General features: G+C 32.0%; 1 protein-coding gene across 6 annotated transcripts in view; it reads right to left on the bottom strand.

Annotated features, from left to right (window-relative positions):
• CADM2 (cell adhesion molecule 2) overlaps positions 1–26,099 on the bottom strand; it is a 1,121,146-nt gene that overhangs the window by 428,846 nt on the left and 666,201 nt on the right. The window lies entirely within an intron of this gene.

The following is a 26,099-nucleotide window of genomic DNA, read 5'->3' as shown; positions in this document are numbered from 1 at the left end:
TACTTAAGCTATGGCAGTTTGTGCAAGATAAATTTTATTTATGTTGTAGCCCTGAGGAAATGTATTAAAATAAATTGTTTCACACTTCATTGGTTAAAGTTGTTCAAACCATGAACCTTGACCTAGGTGGACCACATTCAATACGTTTTTGGGGGTGCGGAAAATGGTAGAAATGAAGGTGCAATTTGAAGCCAATTTGAATCAAGCCATCAGCATGCATTTTGTGCATCTAGTATGCAAATAACTGCTGCAAGAGCAGGGTTTACAAAGAAGTATATAATGTGGCCATTTAGAAGGCATCCTTCTTTTGAAAATTAACATTTATGGTGCTTTATAAATTTAAACAAAATACATATTCATTAAGTCCCAGGAAGAAAATAAATCACCTGTAATCATATCATTTAGACTAGAGTACTGGTTCTCAAACTTGAGTGTTCAACATAATCACCTGGAGGGCTCATGGGCTTATTAAAACTCAGATTGTTGGGCCCCATTCCCAGAGTTCCTGATTCAATAGAAATAATTTGTTTTTCTAACATGTTCCCAGGTTACAGTGATGCTGCACATTTACACTTTGAGAACCACTGTTCTAGAAAAATCAGATTTAGCATTTTGGCATTTCTCTTTGGAGGTTTTTTTTTTTTTTTTTCTGATCACTTAAAATATAATATCTGTATACAAACACCCACACACTAACACATAGTTACACACACACTCAGTATCCTTTGTAAATGCTGTTTTGAAACTAATTTTTCACTTAATATGATATCACGAAACTTCCCCATGTCAGTATTTTGTATTTGCTTGTCTTTTAAAACACAATTATTATTAAAGCCTGTTCAAAAAGAGATTTTTTTTATCTACTCACAACGTTTGTCACAAAAGTGCTTCTCCTTACTTCCCCACTAGTGTAATGGGTAACAGAAAGATATCAACTTCAGGAGGAAATTTTCAGAAGGCTTCACTTTTTGCGGCTTGGCGAAGAAGAGCTGCCGGCTGAGAACGTAGCACTCTCCCATATCTAGAACATTTACTTAACTGAACATCATGATTTTTGGAGATAAAATATGTAGCCACAAAAAAATGACCACCTTAAAGAGAAGAATATGCCAAGCCCAATTTAATTCCATAGAATTTATAGAGAAAGATGAGGAGAAATGAAGAGGTTTCACAGAGGTCTAGAGTGATGCCTATATAATGGCTATTGATTGCTTCCTTGCTCTTATTATCCTCACTTCTCACTAATCCTCTTCCACACACTTCCTCTCACACAGACCTGGTTGTCCTTTGTATAATGTGATACAACCTCTTCTGGCCATAGCTGACCAGTTCGTAACCAAATGAAAACGAATTTATAATTGGACTGAGCCACTGAAATCAAGACTCAAACCATAGACACAAAGCATGAGTGAGTTCATAGTTAAGTTACGCCAATGACTGAACTCAAGACTGCAGAATCATGATTGCCTTTGCGTTTAAGAGAAGTCCTGGTGCCTGCATTGTTAAGCCTTTCCTTTAATTCCTTGAGATCTATAATCTCATAAATCTGCTTTCTCTTAAGGTAACTTAACTACATTGCTGATTTTTTGTAACTAAAGGTACCATAAGACAGTGATATTACAGTTGTCTGGGTTAGAGAAGGTAACACTAACTAAGTGCTTCCTGTTTTTAGAATATGTTTTCTTTATCGATTTTAAAACATGAGAGTTAGAACTTTTTGGGAAACAGAATTTAAGATAAAAATTCAAAAGCAATGCATATCTCAGCCATATTTTGTGGCTACTTCAGTTTTCTGTTCTATAAAATAATTAATTTAAGTGATTTGCTACATAAATATTTTGCTAAACAATAAGTATATATAGTTATTGACTCAAAATAAATAAACAAAATAAACTCTTAAGAAACAGAAGTGGTTTCATTAGAAAGTGATGACATTGAAATGGCCATTGTAATAAAAATGAAGTTAATCTCTTAAGAGTCTGTGAAGTATTCTAAATTCAGATAACACTTTTTGCAAAGTATTCATCATCCTGTTTTTCTTATTGCTTTAAAATAGAAATTTATTTAAAATGGTCTCAATTTCCATAGATAAGGATGTTATATCATAAAAGTAATTTCTTCACCCAGCCTGGTTAACTTCTCTTTCTAAATAGAGCACAAGAGGAATTTACAAAAACATAAATCACCAAAATAACAGCTTATTTCTTTCTTTTTACATGGCATTAAATCCACTGTGGGAGGAAAAAAAAAGGAGAAGTATTTTGATGAATCTGAATTTGTGAGTAAAAAATATAAAAACCAAAACGACTGTTTTGACAGATGATTCATTTCCATGAATATTACATGGCTTTCAAAAAAGCTAAATTCAAAACTGCATCCAAAGAAAAGATGTTAACACTCTTGTAATGTGTGTAAAACTAAGCCATCCAGGTGAAATCTCAGTAATGGAGAAAAACTTTCAGTAATTATTGGATTTCTTCTCAGATGGACTATAAACATTAATCTACAAAAATTTCTTTAATGGCATTCCTATAAAACTTCCTTTAGATTAAATATAATTTAACAAAGTTATATGCCCCACATAATAAATGATTTTAAACATTTAAGAGAGGCATATAGAATCAGAGTTAAAGATGGCATAGTTTTAAACCATTATTTCAGTTACCACATTGCAGTTAAACATATAATACTATTATTTCTTATTTCCTTTGCATTGCGTTAAACCCTTTCTGGTTCCCAGATAGAGGGGGGTGGAAAAAACCTTCAAAAACAAATTAAAATTGCTACGTAAATGAAGTAAATACTAATTACAACATTCAGCTGCTCAAAGACAAGAGGACAATTAAAACATCAAAATAGTGTCTACTTAAAGATTATTTTAATAATCACCATTTATTTGACAAACTAGCATAACCTGTGTACTGCCTTGTGATAACGGTAAGACATTAAATAGAAAAAAAATGTGTTATATCAATGAAACTAATTGAAAGTGAAGAGATGGGAAATTTTAATTAACTTTGTGAACTGGCTTTGTCTCTGTCAATTACCTAAATTACACCATAGAAACATGGGCAAAATCTGTATTAAAGTTTAGACCAAAGTGTTTTGAAACAGTTTCTTAATGGGCAAGAGGTAAGCCATTTCAATTGCACATAAAAGAAAGAAAGAATATTAATAAAAATGCAGAATAAATGGAGGAAACATAGATGGGATACATGGAAATGATAGAAGGAGACTTAATCAAACCCAGAAAGGTTCTATTGATACATGAACACTAATCACCTGAGTGGCAAGTCAATTCTTTTCTTTTATTTTTGTTGTCTAGAGAAATATGAATCATAGTTGATATGAAATTACTGAATAAGTGTCTACATGGTTTTGTAGTTTTCATTTTTTTAATAAGGGGTAGGGGTCACAAAAATATTTGAATAAAATTAGCAATCAATACATTTATAAAATAAAATTGCATCTAAAATATTTTTTGTCTTTTGTTCTATGTAGGGATATAATACAGATTAAATTTACATGAATTTTTCTAAAAGTCAATTTTAAAAAAGCATCATTTATAAAGTGTGTCCTCAAATATTAAAAATCACAAAAACACTCTCTATGCAAAAAAATTTCACAAGTCTCTAAAACAGATTAACTTTAATGTGTACTGTAAAGGGTTGTCCTTTATCTTAAATATTTTTTAAAACTTCCTTTATGTGAAATATTTTTTAAAACTTCTAAGTAGATTGCACAAATATATATATTTCACAAACTCCTGGCATCTAGTATAAATGAGGACATTCTAGGTATAAGAAAAAATACAATTAAAAACTTAAGCTAAAAGGAAAGCTCTGTGTTTATCTACATTTGAGGATTGAAAAATGGTTTCATTTTCCATGCTAAACTCAAATTATATACCATGGCTGTGTGGTATAAATTTGAATAAATATTACAAGTTTTAGCAAGAAAATGTACATGACAAATTAATTATCTGTATCTTTCATGGGTACTTGGTAAAGGGCAGTGTTTTGGGAATTTTGTCTCTCATCTTTCCCAACACTGATCTAATTAAATTCCTCTCATATTATAGACGATGAGACCAAAGCTTAAATTGTTAAAATGCCTAAGATTACAAATCCAACTTATGTTCAAAAAATTGCTAGAATAGAGAGTTTTAAATTTCCATAGAAAACCAAAGAATATATTATAAACAAAAACACCTTGTACGTCTTTAGAAGACATGGGATATTTTACCACAGGCCAAGGATATAAAGACAGTCCAAAGAATTCGTTTATTTATTGCCCTGTGTTAATTAGTGACAAAATAGATTAGATTGATCAACAAGACACATTGGCAGCTAATAAAAAGATATTATAATATTTTATTTCCCAGCTTGAAATCTGGCCTAGTTTTCAAGTATAAGTCAAAAATAGACCACCTCTATGCTGCGATTTGAGAAGTAACCAGAAGGACTACTATTCCAAATAACTTCCCTCCGCAATATGTCATCTTGCCTAAAATGTTATTCCTTTCTTTGGGTCCTCAAGACTTTTTATGGTTTATTTACAGTGTTCTGTTTTAAAATGCAAATATACTTAGTGAGAAACAACTTTCCTCTAAAATCAGTTGATACAGTGATGAGAACTTTATATGATTGTATGAAACAGTGAATGCAAACTACCTGTTTCACAGTTTTGTTCTATTGCACCAGAACACTTCTTTTTAGAGAAAATCACCCTGTCAGAAACTTGAAGTCAGTTTTTGTGCTCCTAATTGACTGTTGAATTCATTCATTAACTACTTACCAGTAAACCAAGTTATGGGGATTTTCAGAATGTGCCTTTGAATAAATCATAGAACATAAAAATTTATTGTGGAATGATTATCTGATATTTAACTAGATTGACATGTCTATAAACAATTGTAAAGCTAAGCACCCAATCATCTAGGAAACAGGTCAGGTTGAAGTCAGTTGCTATGGAAGCTTATAGAAATGCTGTATTCCAAAGGAGGAGGAAACTAAAAGGGATAAGTATTTAGGTTTAATATTGAATGTAATTTTTATCCCAAGTACTAACTGAAATGACAGGAAATGATCCACTAGAATCCAGGCTGGTCTTGAGGGCTTCCATTGATCAGGGACATCGACAACAAAAAAATGTATTACTGCTTTAAATATTTTACTTTCCTAACTCATGAAGGCAGATTTAGTTCAAATACAATTCTAGAAGAGACACCATAGGGAGTATATCTAGGGTCAAGAATGCTGTTCCACTTTGAGAATTATTTTTCTATTAATAACTTATTTTCTCACCCCCTCCCCAGAGTTCAACGTTTCAAAATAAAGTTTTTCTTTTGTTGTCTCTTTTATTTCTGAATATATTTTTAAGGCCAATGGGCAATATATCATTCTTAAAATAGAAAAAACACTATATCCATATTGTAAGGATATTCTTTACAAATTATATATTTTTACTTAAAAAGTTTATTTCAACAAACATTTCATTATTTTATTATATCCAAGATTAATTTTAATAAAAATAATTTTGGTATAAAAAATTTTTACAGAGCTTTAATCTCTAAGTAAATATACCTTTAAAATTACCTGAAAATCATGCAGTGACTTTAATATAATTCCAGCATAACCACCTTACTAATAGGACCAGTAAAAGCAAATTTATATTTATTTTTATGTAAAAACAAAGTGAGAGAGGAAACTTACTGTTGTCTAAATACATGGTGTTTGCCTCAAAAGTCTAATGTGTTTAAAATGTTTTCTAGAAAATTGTATTTGGTAGCTAGATGTCTCTATAATTTTATTACTTTATTTAAAATAAAAAGTTGTTTAAAATGCAGCTTGTCTTTTAATGCTTCAACAATTTTGTCATATTTCTGAAACTGATTTGTGTTTTAAATGCCTTACTTGAAAAAACCTACAACTAAATGATATGGGGAAAAGTAGAATATCACTTCTGAGATACAATTTTTATTTTTAATAAATCAAAATTTCAATTTAACTATTAAAAATGATGGCTGAGTGTATTCCATATGATACTTTCTAGATGAGAGAAAGTATCAGAAAAGAGAAGAACTGGCTTATAATCAAAATTTTAAGAACTTTGTTATAGTTATTCGACAATTAAGTTTAGCATACACCTCCAAAAATAGAATGCTTAAAAAAAAATACCTCATTAGGAAAAATCTTATATAATGGTGCCACTATTGATAGGGAGCCAGAAAAGGGTCTTTCTGCATATATAAATTACATTTTGAACCTCCTGACTTTGTTCAGGAAGCAATGAATGACTGGACCACCTAACAAATAGCTGACAGAAAAATTGCAGTTTTGGCAATTCTTGAGACTTCAAAGTTATTAGAATACATACTACCGTACTTGAAGTTCTAGAAATGAGCCAGAGTTACTTACTTCCATATTTAATTTTGGCTAAGGGCTTTCACATTTAAGTTTGGGCAAAGGCATGATATCTATGACCAAAATGGTCATTCCATGAGAGTGAAATCTAGAAGGGTGATTGTAGCTCTGAGTGTCATCTCAAGAAGTGCTGGGGACACTTCCGGTTCGGAACCTTGCTGCTGTACCTCTCACTGCCCTGCAGCTACTGGGCAGTGAAGGTAACCAGGCAGAAAGTTCTCTTATCTTTTATCATTTGGTTCTATTAAGTTTGTTTTGTATGGAAACACTGATTATTAGTTGCTAAGGACTGAATTGTGCTCCTCCACCACTATACATATGCTGAAGCCCTAACCTCCAATGTGGCTGTATTGGAAACAGGGCCTATAAGGAGGTATTAAGAATACAATGAAGTCATGAGGAATGGGGCCTAATCCAATAGGACTGGCATCCTTCTAAGAAGAGGAATGAATGCCAGAACTCTTTCTCTTTCTTCCTCTCTCTCTCTTTCTTTGCACACACACAGGAAAATCTATGTACAGATACAGCATGAAGGTGGTCATCTGTAAGCCTGGAAGACAGCCCTCACCAGACACCAACTCTGCTAAAACTTTGATCTTGAACTTCCAGACTCTAGAACTCTGAGAAAATAAGTTTGTGTCAGCCTGTGACATTCTGTTATGGTAGCCATAGCAGAGTAACGCATGGGTAAACTCACTTTCTTTCCTTCAGTCTTAAATATCCAATAGTTAAATGCATGAACTAGCATACCTTGAAATTTTTTTATATCCAGGAATTGAAAAATTCATATGCTAAAGCCCTAACCCCCAATGTAGCTGTATTTAGAATTGGAGCCTATAAAAATGTATTAAGAATATAATGAGGGTAGGGCCCTAACATCTATGATTAAACACCTAACATCTATGATTAAACAATGACTCCACATATAATAACAATAATCCTTAAAAACTTAAATTATATATCATATTAGATTATATTTGACAAATGATAGAAACCTTTATTCTCATAAAAACACAAAAGACTACTGTGTAGCATTATAGTATCACAAAGAAATAGCCAAAAAAAAGTATTGTCAGGTTTAGACAATTCTTAGGGTATTGGACTCCCCTCCTGCTTCAACATAGTTGATTCTACTGTATCTAAAGTATAGTCAACTCCCCTCCCCCATTATTTAAACTGAATAAACTATAATTTCAGTAAATCAAGCAAAGAGCTAATCAGGTTTTGATTTGCTAATTACTTCTCAATTTGATTAGCGCTGGCAGCTAATCATCTCTGGAAATTTAAAGTCAATCTTTCGCTCATATTTTCAAATGAAGACTTCAGTGTAAAACAAAATTGGGAATATAGTATAAAAGTTCTTTGTGTTATAACAAATAATTAATTTCTACTTGTCGCTACAATTTTAACAATAAAAATATTTTCTAGGATGCTTCAACAAGTTGAATAATACATGCAGTACGCTATTCTGTGCTGTAGAAAAATACAGCAAGCCAGTTTTATACAATTTTTAAAGCAGCCCATGTTAAGCCAAGAAGTATACATGCTACATTAAACAAGCATAGTACAATTCAAAATCACCATTCCATTTTTATGATCAACAGAAGGAATATCTGCCAAGAAATTGAACCGTGAACAATCAATATTATAATTGTTTCCAATTAAACCCAATCTTTGACAACACATTTAAGAATTATTAATATACTTAAGACAATATCTCCTTGCAAAATTTGCCAAGGTAGGGAAAATAATGTCACAGTCATTTAAATTCAACAAGAGAAGACATTGTGATGAAATACTGTGAAAAAGAATGTGAGGCAGATGAGTTGGTTTCAATTTCAGGGAAAAATGTCTTTCACATTCGTTTCCCAAATACTATATTTAAATTGTACCCTGTAACAAAGTTTCTTCTATCTTTGTCATTTTCTGCTCCTATTACAATTATGCAACTTGAAACTTGCTTGACTGTACTGCACTGAATAATGAATCATCTTTTCTATGAGATATTTCATTATTACCACTGCCTCATTAATAGCATTTCCAAGTGGTAAAATCATAGGTAAAGTTATATAAAAGTTTGGATAATTATCTTGTAAAGTTAGGTTATCTGAGCAAATAATAGACACTTAATCTATTCCTAAAAATTTATCATCATAATTGATTAAATCTTAAATTAAATTTGTTGTCTCATTTCATGTAATTTCAATGAAAAGTGACAACAGCTTTTTTTTTTAACTGTTTTTTTAAAAACTTTCCATTCTATTCTTCCTCCTTGCTATGAGGTTACTATTTTTTATTTACTTTCATTTTTAGCTTTTCATTGTATTATTTTCTCTATAAAATACTTTTTAGTTTTTCATTGTATAATTTTCTGTATATAATACTTTTTAGTTACTATTTTTTACAGTAAACCAGTATCTCTTAGGTTTATAGTTTAAATAATATATTCATCGTGTCAAATTCGGTTTTATTCCATAATCTATCTTGTGAATGAATTCCCTGCTGACTATAACTAGTTTACTCAAAATTGGGTAGCCATATTAAACAAACAGTGCTGTCTATCTAAGTATGAGGAGACAGTTTCCACACAACTCTGCAGTGCAAAGGGTAATGGCCTCCCATTATCTTTGGCAAATACATGAATGATTTTTTCTCTTACTTTTTTTTTGTATCAATTTTAATCTGAGGCCTGCGAGGTCATTCTGTTTTGAAGGTCGAGGAGATGGAAAGCCTGAGAACTGTAGGAAGTGCACACGTCTCATTCATGCCTGCATTCTTTCTTTTTTTTTTTTTTTGAGACGGAGTCTCACTCTGTTGCCCAGGCTGGAGTGCAGTGGCGCGATCTCGGCTCACCGCAAGCTCTGCCTCCCGGGTTCATGCCATTCTTCTGCTTCAGCCTCCCGAGTAGTTGGGACTACAGGCACCCGCCACCACACCCGGCTAATTTTTTGTATTTTTAGTAGAGATGGGGTTTCACGGTGTTAGCCAGGATGGTCTCGATCTCCTGACCTCGTGATCTGCCCGCCTTGGCCTCCCAAAGTGCTGGGATTACAGGCATGAGCCATCGCGCCTGGCCCATTCATGCCTACATTCTAACCTTCATACCTGATATCCCAGATGTTTAAAGGAAAAATGTTTAAGATATTAGATATAATTCTAACTCCAGGCTTCTTTCTCCCTGTCCAAACAATATAATTTTGGAAAAAGTAACCTACCAAGACCAAGAACTTAGGCTGCTTCAACTGATTTCAATCTTATTTTAAAATGTCCAGCTCTAATAATTTCCCATTTCATATGAAAATCATGCTATTTAAGAACTGGAAGCCAATATGTGAGATTTTTCTCGCTATAATTCTACGTGCTTCATGATGCTACAGATGAGAGTATAGGGTAGAAAATATCAAAAAGTTTTATATAATGAATGGTTAACTGAATTGGAAAAAATATTTTCTATTACTAGTATATTTACTTCTATCCCTAGTGTATATACTTCTATCACTATTTTTTTTAGCTAAGAAAAGATGAAGAACCAACAGAACTCAGTGTTAGAGGCTGAAACGCATTAATGCAATACATTAAAACAATAACATGTTTGTGACATGTAATGCAGTGGTAGAAGTTCTAACTTAAATTTTAACATGCTCTATGTTACAAAGTTGGGCTTTAGTAGCCGGAGTGGATTTTATGGCTCCAATCTCAGGCTAATTATTTGGGTTGACTCTTCGAATGATGTTTAGTTGGCTCTAGAATATGAGCATAGTAAGGTATAGATTAGGCAAAAACTAAGATGGTAGAAATCCACTTTCTGAAGCAAGATAGAAATGTGGTTCAAAGACTTGCTTAAATTCCAGAATATCCGTTTAACCTAATGTCATCATCTTGGATCAGACCTAAATCACTTTCCTACTGAAATTTGGCAACAATCTCTAAATTGCTGTTTTTTTGTCAATAGTAGTTTTTCATTCATTTATCCTTTAAGGTGTTAACAGAATAACATTTAACCTGACTTGTGTATCCTCTGCTGATACCTTGCTACCTTGAGGAAAACATCCAGTTTCTGTAGAATGGTGTCTGGGTCCATTCACAGTCTGATCCCAATCTGCTTTTCCCGCCAACCAGCTCTTGGCTCCTGACATACCAAACGTCTTGCTGTTCCCTAAAAACGTCAATCTCTCTCATACATTACAGCGTCCATACTGATGCATGGAATACTAACTCCTCCTCTCCAACCCTGGTGAATACGTGATTATGAGTTAAGTATCAACTAGATGTTGTCTCTTCTATATAAACATTACTCTCCCATAATATGTTATCCCACCATGTTGAAAAACCACATTTTTTAAATTTTAAGTCTAATTATACCAGTGATTCTATGCCTGGAATCACTTATTAAAGCATGGATTGTGCTCTGCTCATTCATTCGACAAGATTTGAAAATCTGTGATTGGTGTAGCATTATATTTAGTACTGCAGATTAAAAAACGAGGTTTGAAATGTGCAGAGTAATGGGAAGAAAACAGAGAAATAAGCATATGACTGCAATACCTGGTGACAGGTACTATCCTAATGAAATGCACAAGGTACTATGAGAGCACAAGACAGAGGCAGGAGACCACGGAATTACACGGAGGACATTGAGGAACAAGGTCCTCTCAAAGCAGCTAACATATTGCTTGGCACTCAGTAGGTGCTCCTTAGACATGCTTTGAAGTGATGAAGGAAAAAAATGGTAATAAATAAAACTGATAACTCGGTTGTCACATTTCTATTTTATGTCAGAGATCTTGCCTTCTCAAGCTTTCAGATTATAAAAAGATTTGGAGTTCGGGCAGAAAGATTCCCTTCTCAACAGTTATTCCCTTTCATGTCATTTTTTTTCATGTCCTATTTGGAGATACTGTGGTCCTTTTACATTCCATACCATTGATTCAGGGCTCTGATACTCTCTGTCTGTGCTGTGAAACTTTCTTCCTTCTTAATGACACTATTTGCCTTTGTATTAGAAGCCGTTCTCCAAATACATCATACAAACACTTGTTCAATCAAAATTACTAATAAAATAACATAAAATATGTGCCTTTTAATTAGAATCCAAATTAAAAGGCAAGTTATAACCATATTGGCAGTTTCTAGAAAATACAAAGATAAAGGAATACATTCGGGTACCATGAAAAAAACAGTAAGACAACTCCTGGTGGTAGAGCATTCTACGAGTTGACTGAACTTAATACCTGAAAAAGTCAGTGGCGTGTGATGGAGAAGTTTGTTTCACCAAGTTGACACCTTTTCCTGTATCTACTAAAGGCTGACCCTGAATTTCATGCCCGGTGTCAGATGTTACAGTAAACACGAAAGCATAGTGTGCAATGCAATGTTTAGTGATGCATAACTCTCGACATTTCTGATGATTGTAAACTATTTTCACATACATCTACTTCTGAATGCTTCAAAGACATTCACCTATTATCTTCTATGATATTTTAATAAAAGTAAAAATGAAAAACTAAAAAAAGAAATTTGTAACATCTTTAATCATTGTAATGTTTTAAAGCAAATTTGAAATTATTTTCAAGTTAATAAATTTAAAATAATATTAATTTCTTATTTACCATTTACCCGTATTACCTACAAATTTAAACTAATTTTATTACTCTTAAGTTTAAAATAATTTTTGGTTCGTATTTACTCTTTACAGGAATGTACTCTGTAACCTTCACCTTTAGAATCATAAATGTTGTTCTAACAAGGGCTTTACTTGTCTCTTTTCTTCTTCTTCAAAAAAAACAAAAACAGAAAAAACCTTTCTAAGTTTACATTGGGGAAATATTTTAGGAACGACTGCAGAAAAACACCCTAATACCTCTCTTTTTATGTACTTTTTACATGCATGCCTGCGATTTGCTGATATTATATTCTGTGATGAAAGAAAGGAAGAAAAAAAAATAGTAACCTTTAGAGATAAAGAAAGAAACCTTCAGGGAGGGGAAATAAGTATGGAATAATTAAGGCATTTAAAGCAAATTTTAAGAGTCATCCAACAGCATTTTAAAATTTTACCTGTTTAAAAAAATAACCTTAGTAAAACAAATGGTAGAAAATATTTACAGTAAAAATGCTCAAATAAAACATAAGTATAATAAGCAGTAAATGGAAAACATCAACATTATGTGAATTTCTTATAACTTATAACTAGTTCTGTTGAAACATATAAAAACTGTTTAGAAAGCAAACACCTCTTGTTCTAAAAATCATAACTTTGAGAAAATAACCAAATGTTCAATGTTTGAAAATATTTTTTCAACATTTTCATAACTGTAGTTGTATCAATTTGTGGAGATATTTATTTGAGAGAAGAATTTAGGAAACACAGAAATTAAATATTATAATTTTGGAAAATGTCCAGAATTAAACAACTTTATGTATTCATAATATAAAACCCTTTCAATGTACTTTGAAATTCATGCATTTTATATAGATGTTTAAATTATAGCTTTCTCTTCAAATTGCAATATTCTAGAGGCTATTCATTTTGTCTGACTTAATTCAAGTGTTCAGGAGACATCTGTAATATCTACATATTCAATTAAGAGATAATAATGATGGTTGCAAATCAACATTTACTGAACTATCCTGATGTGTTAAGGGAATTTGTTTCTTGAAAGGGAAATGTTTTATCCCAGGAATTCTACTCCTTAGAAATGTTATTTATAAGGTTATATACCCCCTTGTTCATATATAGCATTAGTAGAATACAGCATTAAATATCATATTGTGGGACCTTGATGCCTTTGATTAGACTTAATTATATTTGGCTTCAGGAGCTTTGATCTGGCCATGTTTTCACCTACATTTTTGTGATAAATTTGTCTTCCCCCATATATTATTTTTTCCTGAAGGAAAGCAGTCTTGAATGGTAGGGACATTATGGGTTTTGAAATAAGAAGACAGGCATTTGAATCCTGTTATTGCATTCACTTATTAGGTGCTCTTGGCTAAGTTATTGTCATTTTTTGGATATTAAGTTTTCCCTTCTGAGAAATAATGAGCTAAATAATACCTTTTAAATTCAAAAGGAATTATTTCAAGATGTTCTACAACATATTAAAGAAAAAAATTCAATTAAATGATTGATATTAAAGCATAGTTTATGCAATGTGATATAGTATCAACATGAGGATTTATCTTTTCTTCATTTCAAAAAATATATGACTTTTGTAAGCATATATGCATGTTTCAATTTAAAAAAAAAGAATATACGTGATTTAATTATGCCTGGTACCAAAAAGGAAAGAGTAGAATGTTAATATTTACCTTTCAGGATAATTGTTAGTTATTCTGCCTATTAAAGAAAGACTATAATGGGATATAATAGGTATTCAAAAATAACCTCTTTAATGAACTAACAAATGCAGTCATGCTTAATGTTAGGAATTCTGAGACAAGCGTTTTGATGTGAGGAATTCTGAGACATCTATGATGTGTAGACATCATAGAATGTACTTACACAAATCTAAATGGCATGTCCTACCATATACCTAGGTTTTAAGTCTATTGCTCGTGGGCTACAAACTTAATACAGCATGTTACTGTATTGAAGACTGTAGGCAATTATAATATAATGGTATTTGTGTATTTAAAAATACCAAAACATAGAAAAGGTACAGTACAAAATGTGGTATAAAAGGTTTTTAAATGCTACATTTGTATAGGGCACTTAGCGAAATGGGGCTTTCGGGACAGGAAGTTGCTCTGGGTGAGATAGTGAGTAAGTGGTGAGTGAATGTGAAGGCTTAAGACATTCTTGTACATTACTGTAGACTTTATCAGTAGACTTGATCAACACTGTACATTGAGGCTACACTAATTTTATTTTTTAAATTTTCTATCTTTAAAAATAAATTAGCCTTAGGTTACTGTAAAATTTTTATACATTTCTAATTTTTTAAACTTTTGGACGCTTTTGTAATAACACATTGCTTGAAACAAACTGTACAAAATATTTTCTTTCTTTATATCCTTATTTTATAAGCTTTTTTCAATTCTTCATTTTTAAAAAGTAGCCTTTTTACTTTTTAAGCTTTCTTGTTATAAACCAAGGCAAAACCACACACACTAGCCTAGGCATACACAGGGTCAGGATCCTCAGTATCATTGTCTGTCACCACCGCGTCTTGTCCTACTGGAAGGTCTTTAAGGGCAATAACATTCATAGAGCTGTCATCTCCTATGATAACAATGCCTTCTTCCAGAATACTTCCTGAAGGACTTGCCTGAGGCTGTTCTACAGCTCACTTTTTTTTATAAGTAGAAGGAGTACAATCTACAATAATGATAAAAATTGTAGTAAATACATGAGCTGGTAACATAGCCTTGTATTATCATTGTCAAATATTATGTACTGTACATAATTGTGCGTACTATACTTTTAAACAACTGGCAGCACAGTAGGTTTCTTACACCAGCATCACCAGAAACATACGAGTAATGTATTGTTCTATATGACAATGTTATGATGGCTGCAACACTACTGAGCAATAGGACTTTTTTATCTCCATCTTAAGGGACATGTCCATATACACAGTCCATCATTGGCTGAAATGTCATTATACTGTGCATGGCTGTACACATATTTTTAACTCACAGTTTTTTTCTAGATTTAAATCAAAATGACTATCATACATTACAAATACATAGATTAGTGTATATATTATTGGTTAAATTGTATGCACTACAACTTTTTTATGTCCTAAAATAAATTACCCATGATATAAAAAATTAGTTCATTATTACACTAATGTTACAAGATAAAGGCAGCTCTAGAATAGTAAAAAGGAAATACTTAATTTAAATAATTTTTTTCTTTTAGTTGTAATATTTGAACATGCAAAATGTTGAAAAGATTAAAGAAAACACTTCCTTAAAAATTTCTATAGTGTGCAACAATCTTCGAAATACCATCAGAGGTATAAGACTTTAAAAACCACTGTACTTCTTTGAGATTACTGTGACTAGTTTTTTGAACATATTCACTTAATTCTGTAAGGGTATTTTTTACCCACTTAGAAATAATTTTACCATGTGGAATTGTGGAGGCAGTGTGACATAGTAGAATATGTCAAAAATTTGGAAAAAGAAGATTTAGGTTCTATTCCTGTATATGCCACTTATGCGTGTGTTCTCAGGAAATTTTTTGTGCATCAGGCATGATGTGATCCTTACCATTTTGATGAGACTGTGTTTTTTTAAAACAAGAAGAAATATAGCAGTGGAGGTTTAGAATAAGCTATAAAGGAGAGACCTTAAGAAGTATCCACTAATCCCTTTCATTTTGTCAACTAGCATTCATTTAAGCCTTTAATATGTGACGAGTACTATGCTAAGTATTTCTCATGGATCAAATAATTTGGTTTAACAGCACTCCCATCACATAGGAACTGCTATAATTCCTATTTTACAGATCTGGAAACATGGGCCACAAGCCATTAGAATGAATTGTTAAACACATGTATGCACATATACACATTTAAAAAAAAATAATTTTCTGTTTCAAAACAATGTATAAATACAAAGTAGCTATGGAATTTTAAAATTTGCTATGTAGTTTCTGTCAAGAAATCTACCTTTGTCTTATCAGAAAGTCAGCAACTTGAAATTAGAAATTTGCATCTAAAATGATTGATTTATCACATAAAAGAGTCAAGTATACATTGATAATATACAAGCACACACATATATGTGTAAAATTGCATTATTCACAAGGACATAAATTCTTCAGAGGCCCATATTGTAATTATTTTTAGGAAACAATGATTTGAAAAAATGGCAAGCATGTGTAACTGTGCTAACTCAATTTTCATTTGACAGAAATTTTAGAGCATTTTTGACACACCTTGTTACACAGGTATTATTTCTTCTTGGGGCACTATGTAAAAATTCATATAAATTAGAACCAGCAATTAGGTTCAATTATATATACTTCTTTTACAAGGAGGTACAAAAAGAAAATAAGCTCAAAAATATTTAAAATTAAAAAATATGTCCCTAGGCAATGTCTTCAGTTCAGTAGATAGTTCAGTCCACTAATATCATAAAATATACATCTATATGAAGCAAGAAAACTTTGAAATTCACGTTTGCAATTCTTCTAATATACTAAGTAAAATATTATCTTTATAAGCAACTTAATCTGTGGAAGAGTAGTAGCATATGTTTAATACCTCATTGAAAATAGCTGAGTTTATACTTAGTTACTTCATTTCACGTTCCTCTTCTCTACTACCTTTCCGACATCTCATCTACATTCTTGTCCGTGTGCCAAAAAAGGCCCTATGAGCAGTCGTAAGCAAGGAAGATTTACCTCTCACCTAAAGAGCTCTGGAATTTGGATTTTACACGTTTTTTATATTTGTATTATTCCAAAACTCTGACCATACTCTTCCACAGATGTTTCCTTGGGGGTTCATATTTTATTAAAATTTCCCTCATTTTTTGTCAAATAGGCAGAATTAACACTATTGCAACCATTATTAACTGCTTTATCATACTCTCACTGGTGAAGGTCCTTGTTTGTTATATTACACAAAATTGAATTTAAATACATTCGAAAATATTTCCACTTTTTGGCCTAATTTTAAAAAATCTTTCTTTGAAGGGAATATTTCATTTGTTACTTTAATGGAAAGTTATTCTCCTCCCATCATTTTTTATGGAAAGTTATTCTCTGCATACACTGATTGGTTCTATGGAAGTTGCGACTATGATATTCTCTGAAAAACAGGATTACATGTATTAGTGACTCTTACCTATGACTGCGTATTGAAACAACGTTTGAATTTTAAGAAAACTGATGCCCTTGCCCTACCTTTAAAAATTCAGATCTAATTGGTTTATGAGGGGCCTGGACATTAGTATTGTTTTAACATGTCCCTATTGTATCTAATATGTAAAATTGAGCATCATTGACATATTCCTGGACAACTTAATATGGTTCGGTCTAATAGATCATCTTATTTTCTTCTCAAAACCACTATAGTTCATACTTTTCCAATATAAGCATTATCATCTCAGCAAGCTAGACTTGCTAAAGCAGGAAAGTAACAATCATATGGGAGAATATTACAGAACATTAAAGTTATAAATCTGGAAACAAAGTTTATCTTGTTTCCAGCTTTACAACTAACAAATAAGAAATCACTCACAAAAAATTAAGTAATGGCAACACTCAGCCACAAATATTACTCAATAATAAACATGATGATTAATCAAGATTTAATTCTCAAAAGAAGCTCAGTACACTGCTTTTATTGACAATGCTCTTTGCTTTGGAACTTTCCATAGTTGTTGTCAATAGATTTGACAAATAGCGCGTGTACTTGACAATACTATGCAGGTTTCCCAAGGTTCTATACCAGGTTTCTAAGCACTGTGATATGAATTAAACTTTTAATAAAAATAATACTCAAGTTATTTTATTTTAGATTTTAGATAAAATCTATTCTATTAATTTAATAGAATAAAATCTGTTCTATTAGATTTTATTGAAAATGGTATAATAGCTCATATATTAAATTTCCATACAGACAATATATTATATTTTCAAAACATAATTTCAAGTCAACCTTCTATAAAGAAAAGTTTTGTTTCTACTGTGACTCTAAATAAATTAATAGTGAAGTTGGGCTTGTCATAGGCACCGAAAAATTTCCAAAATACCCACAAAAGTGCACCACAATGGGAATAATGAAATCAAGACATTTACCTCATGGGAATCTCCAAATGGGTTGCTGTCATGAGCATACTCTAAATTTAGCTCTTTGTAATTTCTACACTTATAGCTGAAATTACAAACCATATGGTGCTAAAGAGAATTAGCTATATATTAAAGAAGCAGCCAGAAAACTTTGTTTATTTCAGCCAACAAAAAGGCTCTTCCACAAATTATCTGGTCACAAAACAGCTCTCCAAATGATGCATTATTCTGACTGTGATATTATTGCTCATTTTGCCTAATTTATTTAAGAAGTTGTTTTAGTTTGTTTTCACACTGCTGATAATGACATACCCGAGACTAGGCAATTTACAAAGGAAAGAGGTTTAATGGAGAACTCACAGTTCCACATGGCTGGGGAAACCTCACAATCATGGCAGAAGGCAAGGAGGAGCAAGTCACATATTATGTGAATGACAGCAGGCAAAGAGAGAGCTAGTGTAGGGAAACTCTCGTTTTTAAAACCATTAGATTTCATGATATCCATTCACTATCACGAGAACAGCAAGAGAAAGACACGCCCCCATGATTCAATCATCTCCCACCAAGCCCCTCCCACCACACATGGGAATCATGGGAGCTACAAGATGAGATTTGGGTGGGGACACAGAGCCAAACTACATCAGAAGCCATTTAAGTATTGTAGAGAAAAAGCAAAGCATAGCAAAATAAAAACTATAACATAAATTATCAAGTCTGAACTAAAGGACTAAGCTCCAGTAAATTTGTTGGTATTTGGAAAATATTTTTTAAAAACCTAGAAATTGTGATGAGATTGAAATATTACCAGTATCATCTGTTGAGATTTAAATTTAAATTTAAACAGCATTTGGCAAAAGTATATACTTGGTAAATATTGATTGTTCCAAAGCCTCATTTTTTTTACTTTTAAAAAATAATATTGGTAAGAAAATCTATTAAATTTTTAAAAATACACTAAAATTTAAATGATTCTTAGACTTCTATTGTTTAAAATGTTTACACAACCAGGTGTACACATTTAATATTAAGTAAGTAGCTGTTTCAATGAAAAATTAATTTGTGGGAGGAATTAACTGTTTTGTTAACTTTCTCCTTTTCTTCTAATTTCTCTTATCTGTATTTTCAGATAAGTTCACTTGTTGGCTCAACTCAAGAGACATTTGTCTCAACTATAGAAGTTCCTACAGCCTAGATTTTCCATTTTCAAATTGGTGAAAAGATTTATTTCAATACATGAATGTTATTTCAACGTTAGCATGCTATAATCCCTGGAATAAGAGTATCAACAGAGTTTCAATTACATACAGTGTATTTGTTTTCAACAGACATTTATTGAGTTCTTCTGTGGACCAGCTGCTCCTAAGTGCTGGAGACACCCCACAGTATCTTCAGCCCTTAGGACAGCAGCTGTCCTGGACAAGATGCAGAAGACTTGGAAAGGGTGGGAGATAGTTCAGGTAGAGTTTTCAGAAATGCTTCTCTGAAGAGATGATGTTTGAGCTGAGACATCAAATGAAAAGACTGAGCCAGTCCGAAGAGAAGAGTGGTCACTACCCAAAGAACAGGGAAAACAAAAGTCCCCATGGTAAGCATATATATGATGAGTTTGATGTTTTTGAGGAATAAAAAAGGGATCAAATTGATAAGAACTTTTTATTTTAATCCAGGTACAAGTTGTAAGAAATATAGCCAGAGAGATAGGAAGTGCCTAGATACGTCTTATAGCCAAAGGAAAGTTGTTTTTTTGTTTTTCTAATGGTAATAGAAAGCTATTAGAGGGTTTTAAGCAGGAGATCTGCTTGATATTTTAGTAGATCTCTCTGACTGCTCTGTGGAGAGGGAGTTATATAGAGAAATGTGATTAAAGGTGAAAACCTAATTGGCATTTTGAGATTTCAAGAGGTGAATGCTTAATTTTCTTTCTTAGTAAATCTAGTTTTAATGCCACACACTGTGCCAACTGAGTTATTCTAAAGTAATTCTTGATACAAATTTTACATTTTCTCCTAATGTAGAGTTTTTCAAAGTATGATCTTGGGACTGTGTAAGAATTATTTGCTTCATTAGTTAAAAATGCAGATTCTTTGACTTCATCTCATTCCTTCTGAATTAGTGTCTGGGGATGGAACCTGAGGATATACATTTTTTTAATGATCTACTCACATGATTTTATATACCTGAACATTTGAGAATTATTATCCTGAGAAGCAGTTGTTTCTACACTATACAGATGGCAGTATTGCCAGGTAATGCTTCCCACAGAAAGAGGTCTTTGAACTGAGTCTTGAATGAGAAGTCACTGTGTGCCAGTTGTAAGAGAACAGGGGAAGTCATTCCTGTGCAACAAGATACATGATTAAACATTGTCAGGTATAAGTCGGAATGGAAATTCACCGTGATGAGATCTCAGGATACTGGGAAAACAGACCTGGGGTGAGATAAAAAAAGATCAAACCAGAGAACACCTGAATCCCGCAAATTCATAAATTTATATACGGTGGCAAAAAGCATGGTCTTAGATTCTCACAGCCAACATACCTATAAATAATAGAGGATAAAATGTTACAGAACATATGGTTGCAAATGTCCAAAATGGATCAAAAATATTACACCTGTTTAACTACCATCTGATGTTGACATCACAGATAATGAAGCCAACTCTATGCAGAGACCAGACAAAAGAGAAAATTCTACAAAAACAAACACTTAATGAGCATTTGACATGAATTAACTCCTTTAAATTTCTTAAAAACCATATGAAATAGATGTTTTTACTTTCTCATTTTATACATGAAGAAATTGAGAAGTTTAAGAAAACAGAGTAGTTTAACCAGTCTGCTCATTTCTAGTCAATTTTGTTAAGCAATTGTCTGGCCCACTGTGGGCCTACTGTGTATACATAAAGTGGCAAACTTTGTTTTATCTAGACCTTGGTTGACTTATGGGTAACTTCTGTCTAAAAGATTACCTTGAGAAAGTTGCTTTATTCTCCCTGTGTCTAAAGAAACTTTCTTGTAAAATGTCAACTCCATAGTTCTATTGTGAAGACTAAATAATAGTATACATGCAAGCCGTCTAATACAATGGCTGACATCTCGGAGGCCATCAAAAATCACCATTGCTTTTATCTCCCTTCTCCCTTGCAAGCTACTTTCAATTAAATATGTATTACTAGTTTGTAACAATTTCTATCAATTCATCTATAAACTTTAACCAATGCAAACATTGTTCTCAGTATTGTTATTAGATCTGTGTGTGTGTGTGTGTGTGCATGCATGCTATATCCGTATCATCACGTTTTGCCAGGTTTCACTCTCTACTTCATGACTTTACTATCTATTTATTTTAGTAGGCTTTGCCCTCCATTTTGTTGACAAAATTAGTGTTCTGTTTCTGAAGCAGAAATGTTTCTAATTTAAGCACTGAGTTACAATTCTATTTTCGTATGCTTTGTAATATCAATAAAGTGCTGTCCACAAGATTTTCCAAAATACTTTAAAATATTACTTAAAAACATATATATATATGACCATATATAATAGCTGTGTCTATAATATGCCATCTGAGGTTCACAGAGATTACCATTACATGAAGGCGGGTTAACTATTGTATGCACAAAAATGATTTTAAAGTCATATTTCTGTCTGAAGTAAAGCAAAATCTAATTTTGATAATATAGTCCTTTCACTATATTTTGATAATAGTTAATGTACTATCATGCTACATTAAGACACTAGAACAATTCTAGACTATTAAACATATACCACCTCAATAGCTTTTAATTTTAAGAATATTAAAGAAAAATGATAAAAGTCAAAGAAACAAAAAAATTGGAGGTATATTTTAAAGAACAATATAGATTCATTTAAGATATTCTCATGTAATCACCATTTGAGCCTTTACTATTTATTGCTATAGGATACCTGTATGAGTATAGTGTATAAATATTTATACAGGTAAGTCATACAGGTAAATCTCATAGCAAGCAAATTATATATATATAAATATATTATATAATATATTTATATATATATATATAATTATGGAAGAGGGGGTGAGAAAATAAGAGACTATAAAAATCCCTCCATATTAAAGATATATATGATCTGTAAATAAAACCTGGAGCAGAGTATTAGGAGTTAAAATGCTGAGATTTTAGATAGATTGCAGAAGTGAAATAGATGCCACTACATTTTTTGTTTAGCAGTAAAGTAGAAATAAAAAGAATATAAAATTCTTGGGTTTGATTGATATACGAACGTGATGACTAAACAGAGCTGCAAGTAACAGCCGTAAATAACATCAGGTACTCCTAAAGCAGAGGCACCTTCTGCAAAGGCAGAATTATTATGTAATTATATCTACTTTTCCAAGTTACAAACTATTCCCTGGCAGGGATCCACTTCTTCATTCATTACGATTCAATATAATTTGAGCTGCTAAGGTAAAGTGTCTCCCAGTAGGAGGCTGCAAATGAATCCTGTTGATGCTTTTATTACTACCGATTCATACTCTTTGGCCCAACACAAACAACTCCAGCACTTGGGGAAGTGTTTGCAAGTGGTTCATTTTGAAATAGAGCAAAGAACCTCATCAGGATGTGGAAATTCGAGGAATTCAGTAAGAGTCATACCAACATGCTATCAGCTTGCTCTACCTGGACCAGATTTGATTGCTCGCAGTTGTCCAATTCTCTACCTTATATCTTCAAGAAAAACTTTAAAATATTCATTTGCAACCAAAATGATAAATGAGCTTTTGGAGGGCTCACATTTTCTTTGGTGTATATTACCTTCTTTGGAGTTATTTGCTTTGTTTTGTCATTGGATTTTTATCTCTTCCTCTTTCTTGTGCATCAAATTTAAAGCAATAGAATGTTAGACTTTAAGTGAATGAAAGAGCCATAGTTATCTTTGTTTGAGCACCCCGGGGTCTCATATGCTGTAATTATATAGCTGGTCATTTCTTAGTCTCTGGATACAGAATACTCAGGTGGCTAAGCCATTGTGATTCAAACTATCTTTTTAAATTTTCTTATATGAATATCTAACATTCACTAAAGAATGTATCACTTTTACATATCTAAAGATATTTTCTCTGTGCATGTATATATATGAATATTCATATTTACACAAATGTATACATGGATGTGTACATATCTACACACACAATCAGAGTCTTATAAGGAAAACAATCAGGACCCATTCCAAGTTAGTGGTCTTAATGTGCATCTCTGCAGGGAAGGTGAAATGCTCTCTGAAAGAAAGCAGAAAGAATTACAAAGCCAGAGTCTAGAAACTCACTTCACTGTTCCTGAGTTGTATTCAGTAATAGGAAGGTCATTTTAACAACCTCCAGAATGTTGACTGTAAGTATCACACACAAGGTTTCCAAACAATCACAAAATAGTGAAGGAATATTTAGAAAAAAATATTTTAATGAAAGTTTACTTCATTGTTACTATTCTAAATTCTAAAGAGCTATGCAGACATTTTTTGGAGCCTCTTACTAATGCTAATGAAAGCAATTTAACTAAAATTCCTACACACTGTTCAAAGAAAACTTCTTCAGCTTGATTCTGTAGTCTGGAAACTATTTGAAGGACCAGAGCCTTTAAGGATGACGGTTAAGTATTCATCCACAGTAATGGGTTTCAGTTCTCCCCTAGCGATTGAAGCCAAGCTGTGCACTGATTTACTATGCCAGCAGGCCATTTCAACTTCTCTTTCATGTTTATCTAACAGCTTTTTAGAAAAGAAAAGGGGAAAAATGTGGGATCATTAACAACAGAATCCACAATACTGAAAGATTTGGAAAAAGTAAGAATATTCATAGTAATAATTACAGTTGCTGCAATGTACAGATTTTTGAGTTAATAATTGCTATTTTTCAACTACATGAGAAACCTTTTTGCTGTCAACAGTAACTGACAAAGTAATTGCTGTTTTGTTGATAATATTTTTAGGATATCAGGTATAATTATAAAACTATATTAAAATTAAATAATGTCATATAAATATCTACCTAGAATAGCATTTGTTACTTTCCAAGTGTGAGAAGACATAACTCAGTCATGGATGCCTTTTTTTGAGAAAAAGAAAGATAATTACCTTTCATGGGTGAGACATTTGATTTATTCCACTGAGATTCATTTCATTTCATTGTAAATTAAACTGTTTAATTCAACATTTTCAATACTACCTGCTACTGAAGGGACTTCAGTGATGACTAAGAACAAGTTGATAGATAAGCTATATTCATATTAAAAAGGATGTTTGTAATTATTGAGCTGTCACTTTTATATCATTTAATCATTTCCCTTTCTTATGACCTTTCAATTTAACTAGAAAGCACACTGCAATTTCAAATCTCCAAAGAATACAGTGTATAAAATAATACTTCATTATTCAGTTTTTGTTCCAAATCTATTATCAGTAAATTACTAACTTCTAAGTACCTGTTAAAAATCTGAAAAATATTAATTCTTACTACAACAGAATAATACGCATATACTTCAAATTATCAACTTGCCTTACGATTTTAAAATACTTACATAATTTCAAACAATATTGCTTTATACATGATTTTCCAAAATTAATGACAATCAAGTTTGATACATATAAAAACAGGGTCAAGATATCGCTCAGTTTATAGTGTTTTAAACATAAGTATTGACAGCAATACATAAAAATAGCTTTAAAATCAATGCTTTATTTTTAATTAGAGAAAAGCAAGGAGAAACTTTATTTTGATATGTATCACAGTACCAAACTACATTATATACAGCCCCTATACCCTAGCATAGAATAAAAATTTATTACCCATGTAAAGTTAAAGTTCATTATAGGCACCTTCCCCAATCCCTAAATTGTCTTCATTTTCACTCTCTTTTGAACATTGCCAATCAGTATTACGTATAGTAATATACTTTCAGAAGAGTGACATCCTCGCTGGGATGTGCATTTAAACTGCTCATTTACACAAGTTGAAAGAGTGCATAAGTACTTTTTTCAATAAAACTACGTTATGATGGAATGCAACAGAAACAAATTATTCCTTTGAATAAAACTATTTATTGTAAAGGTGACTGTTTAATATTTATTTACCTAATAGCATGCATCCTTACAGATTTGGTTTAAGATAACTTTTCTTTTTTTCTTTTTTCATCAAAAACCATGGATAAGATGGCCTTTCAAAACAAATGTAGTATAAGGTATTTTAAATGGCAAAACAAAAATAAATGTTTTAATATAATACTAGAGGAAATAATATGCAAAAAGTTAATACTAAATTCTTGCAAAATTATTTAAGTTAGACTAAGAATTTCGGTCTGAGTTTTCAGTTAGCCAAAAATTTAAAAAGATGTATGATACATCATCATCATCATCATCAAAGCTATTCATTAGCATTTTCACAGGTCATGTGGTCAATGTTTTCTCATTATTTATCCTTCAGATAAATTTTGTGAGAAGAGTAATATGTCTGTTTTGTAGATGAGGAACCGAAGCTTAGTTAGGTTAGAAAGTTGTCCAAGATTGAGATGGTATTTGAACCCACATCTATCTCTCATGAGACTCAATCATCTTGCCTTCAATCTACTATATGGACTTAAAATGAACTAAATCTCCATGATCTGCTGATGTATCAAAACATCTCATGTACCCTATAAATATATACACCTACTAAGTACCCACAAAAAATTTAAAAATTATTAAATAATTAAAAAATAAAACAAACATCATTCATAAGACAGAAGCATTTTTCCAGGTGATCTTCAAAGCTGGGAATAATGTGAATGAAGTAGGAGACTACACCTTCTAAAAATCCCTAAAATAAATGTGAAGACTAGTTTGTATGATCTGTCTTCGATGTGTTCCTCCAAACAAGGCAGGGGTATAAAAATGAGTTTCTGTGATTCCAGCACT

Source organism: Pongo abelii, chromosome 2 (assembly GCF_028885655.2).
Source record: "Pongo abelii isolate AG06213 chromosome 2, NHGRI_mPonAbe1-v2.0_pri, whole genome shotgun sequence".
Classification (NCBI taxonomy): domain Eukaryota; kingdom Metazoa; phylum Chordata; class Mammalia; order Primates; family Hominidae; genus Pongo; species Pongo abelii.
The sequence above is the reverse complement of the archived record's forward strand: the minus strand, read 5'-3'. Positions and strand labels throughout refer to the sequence as shown.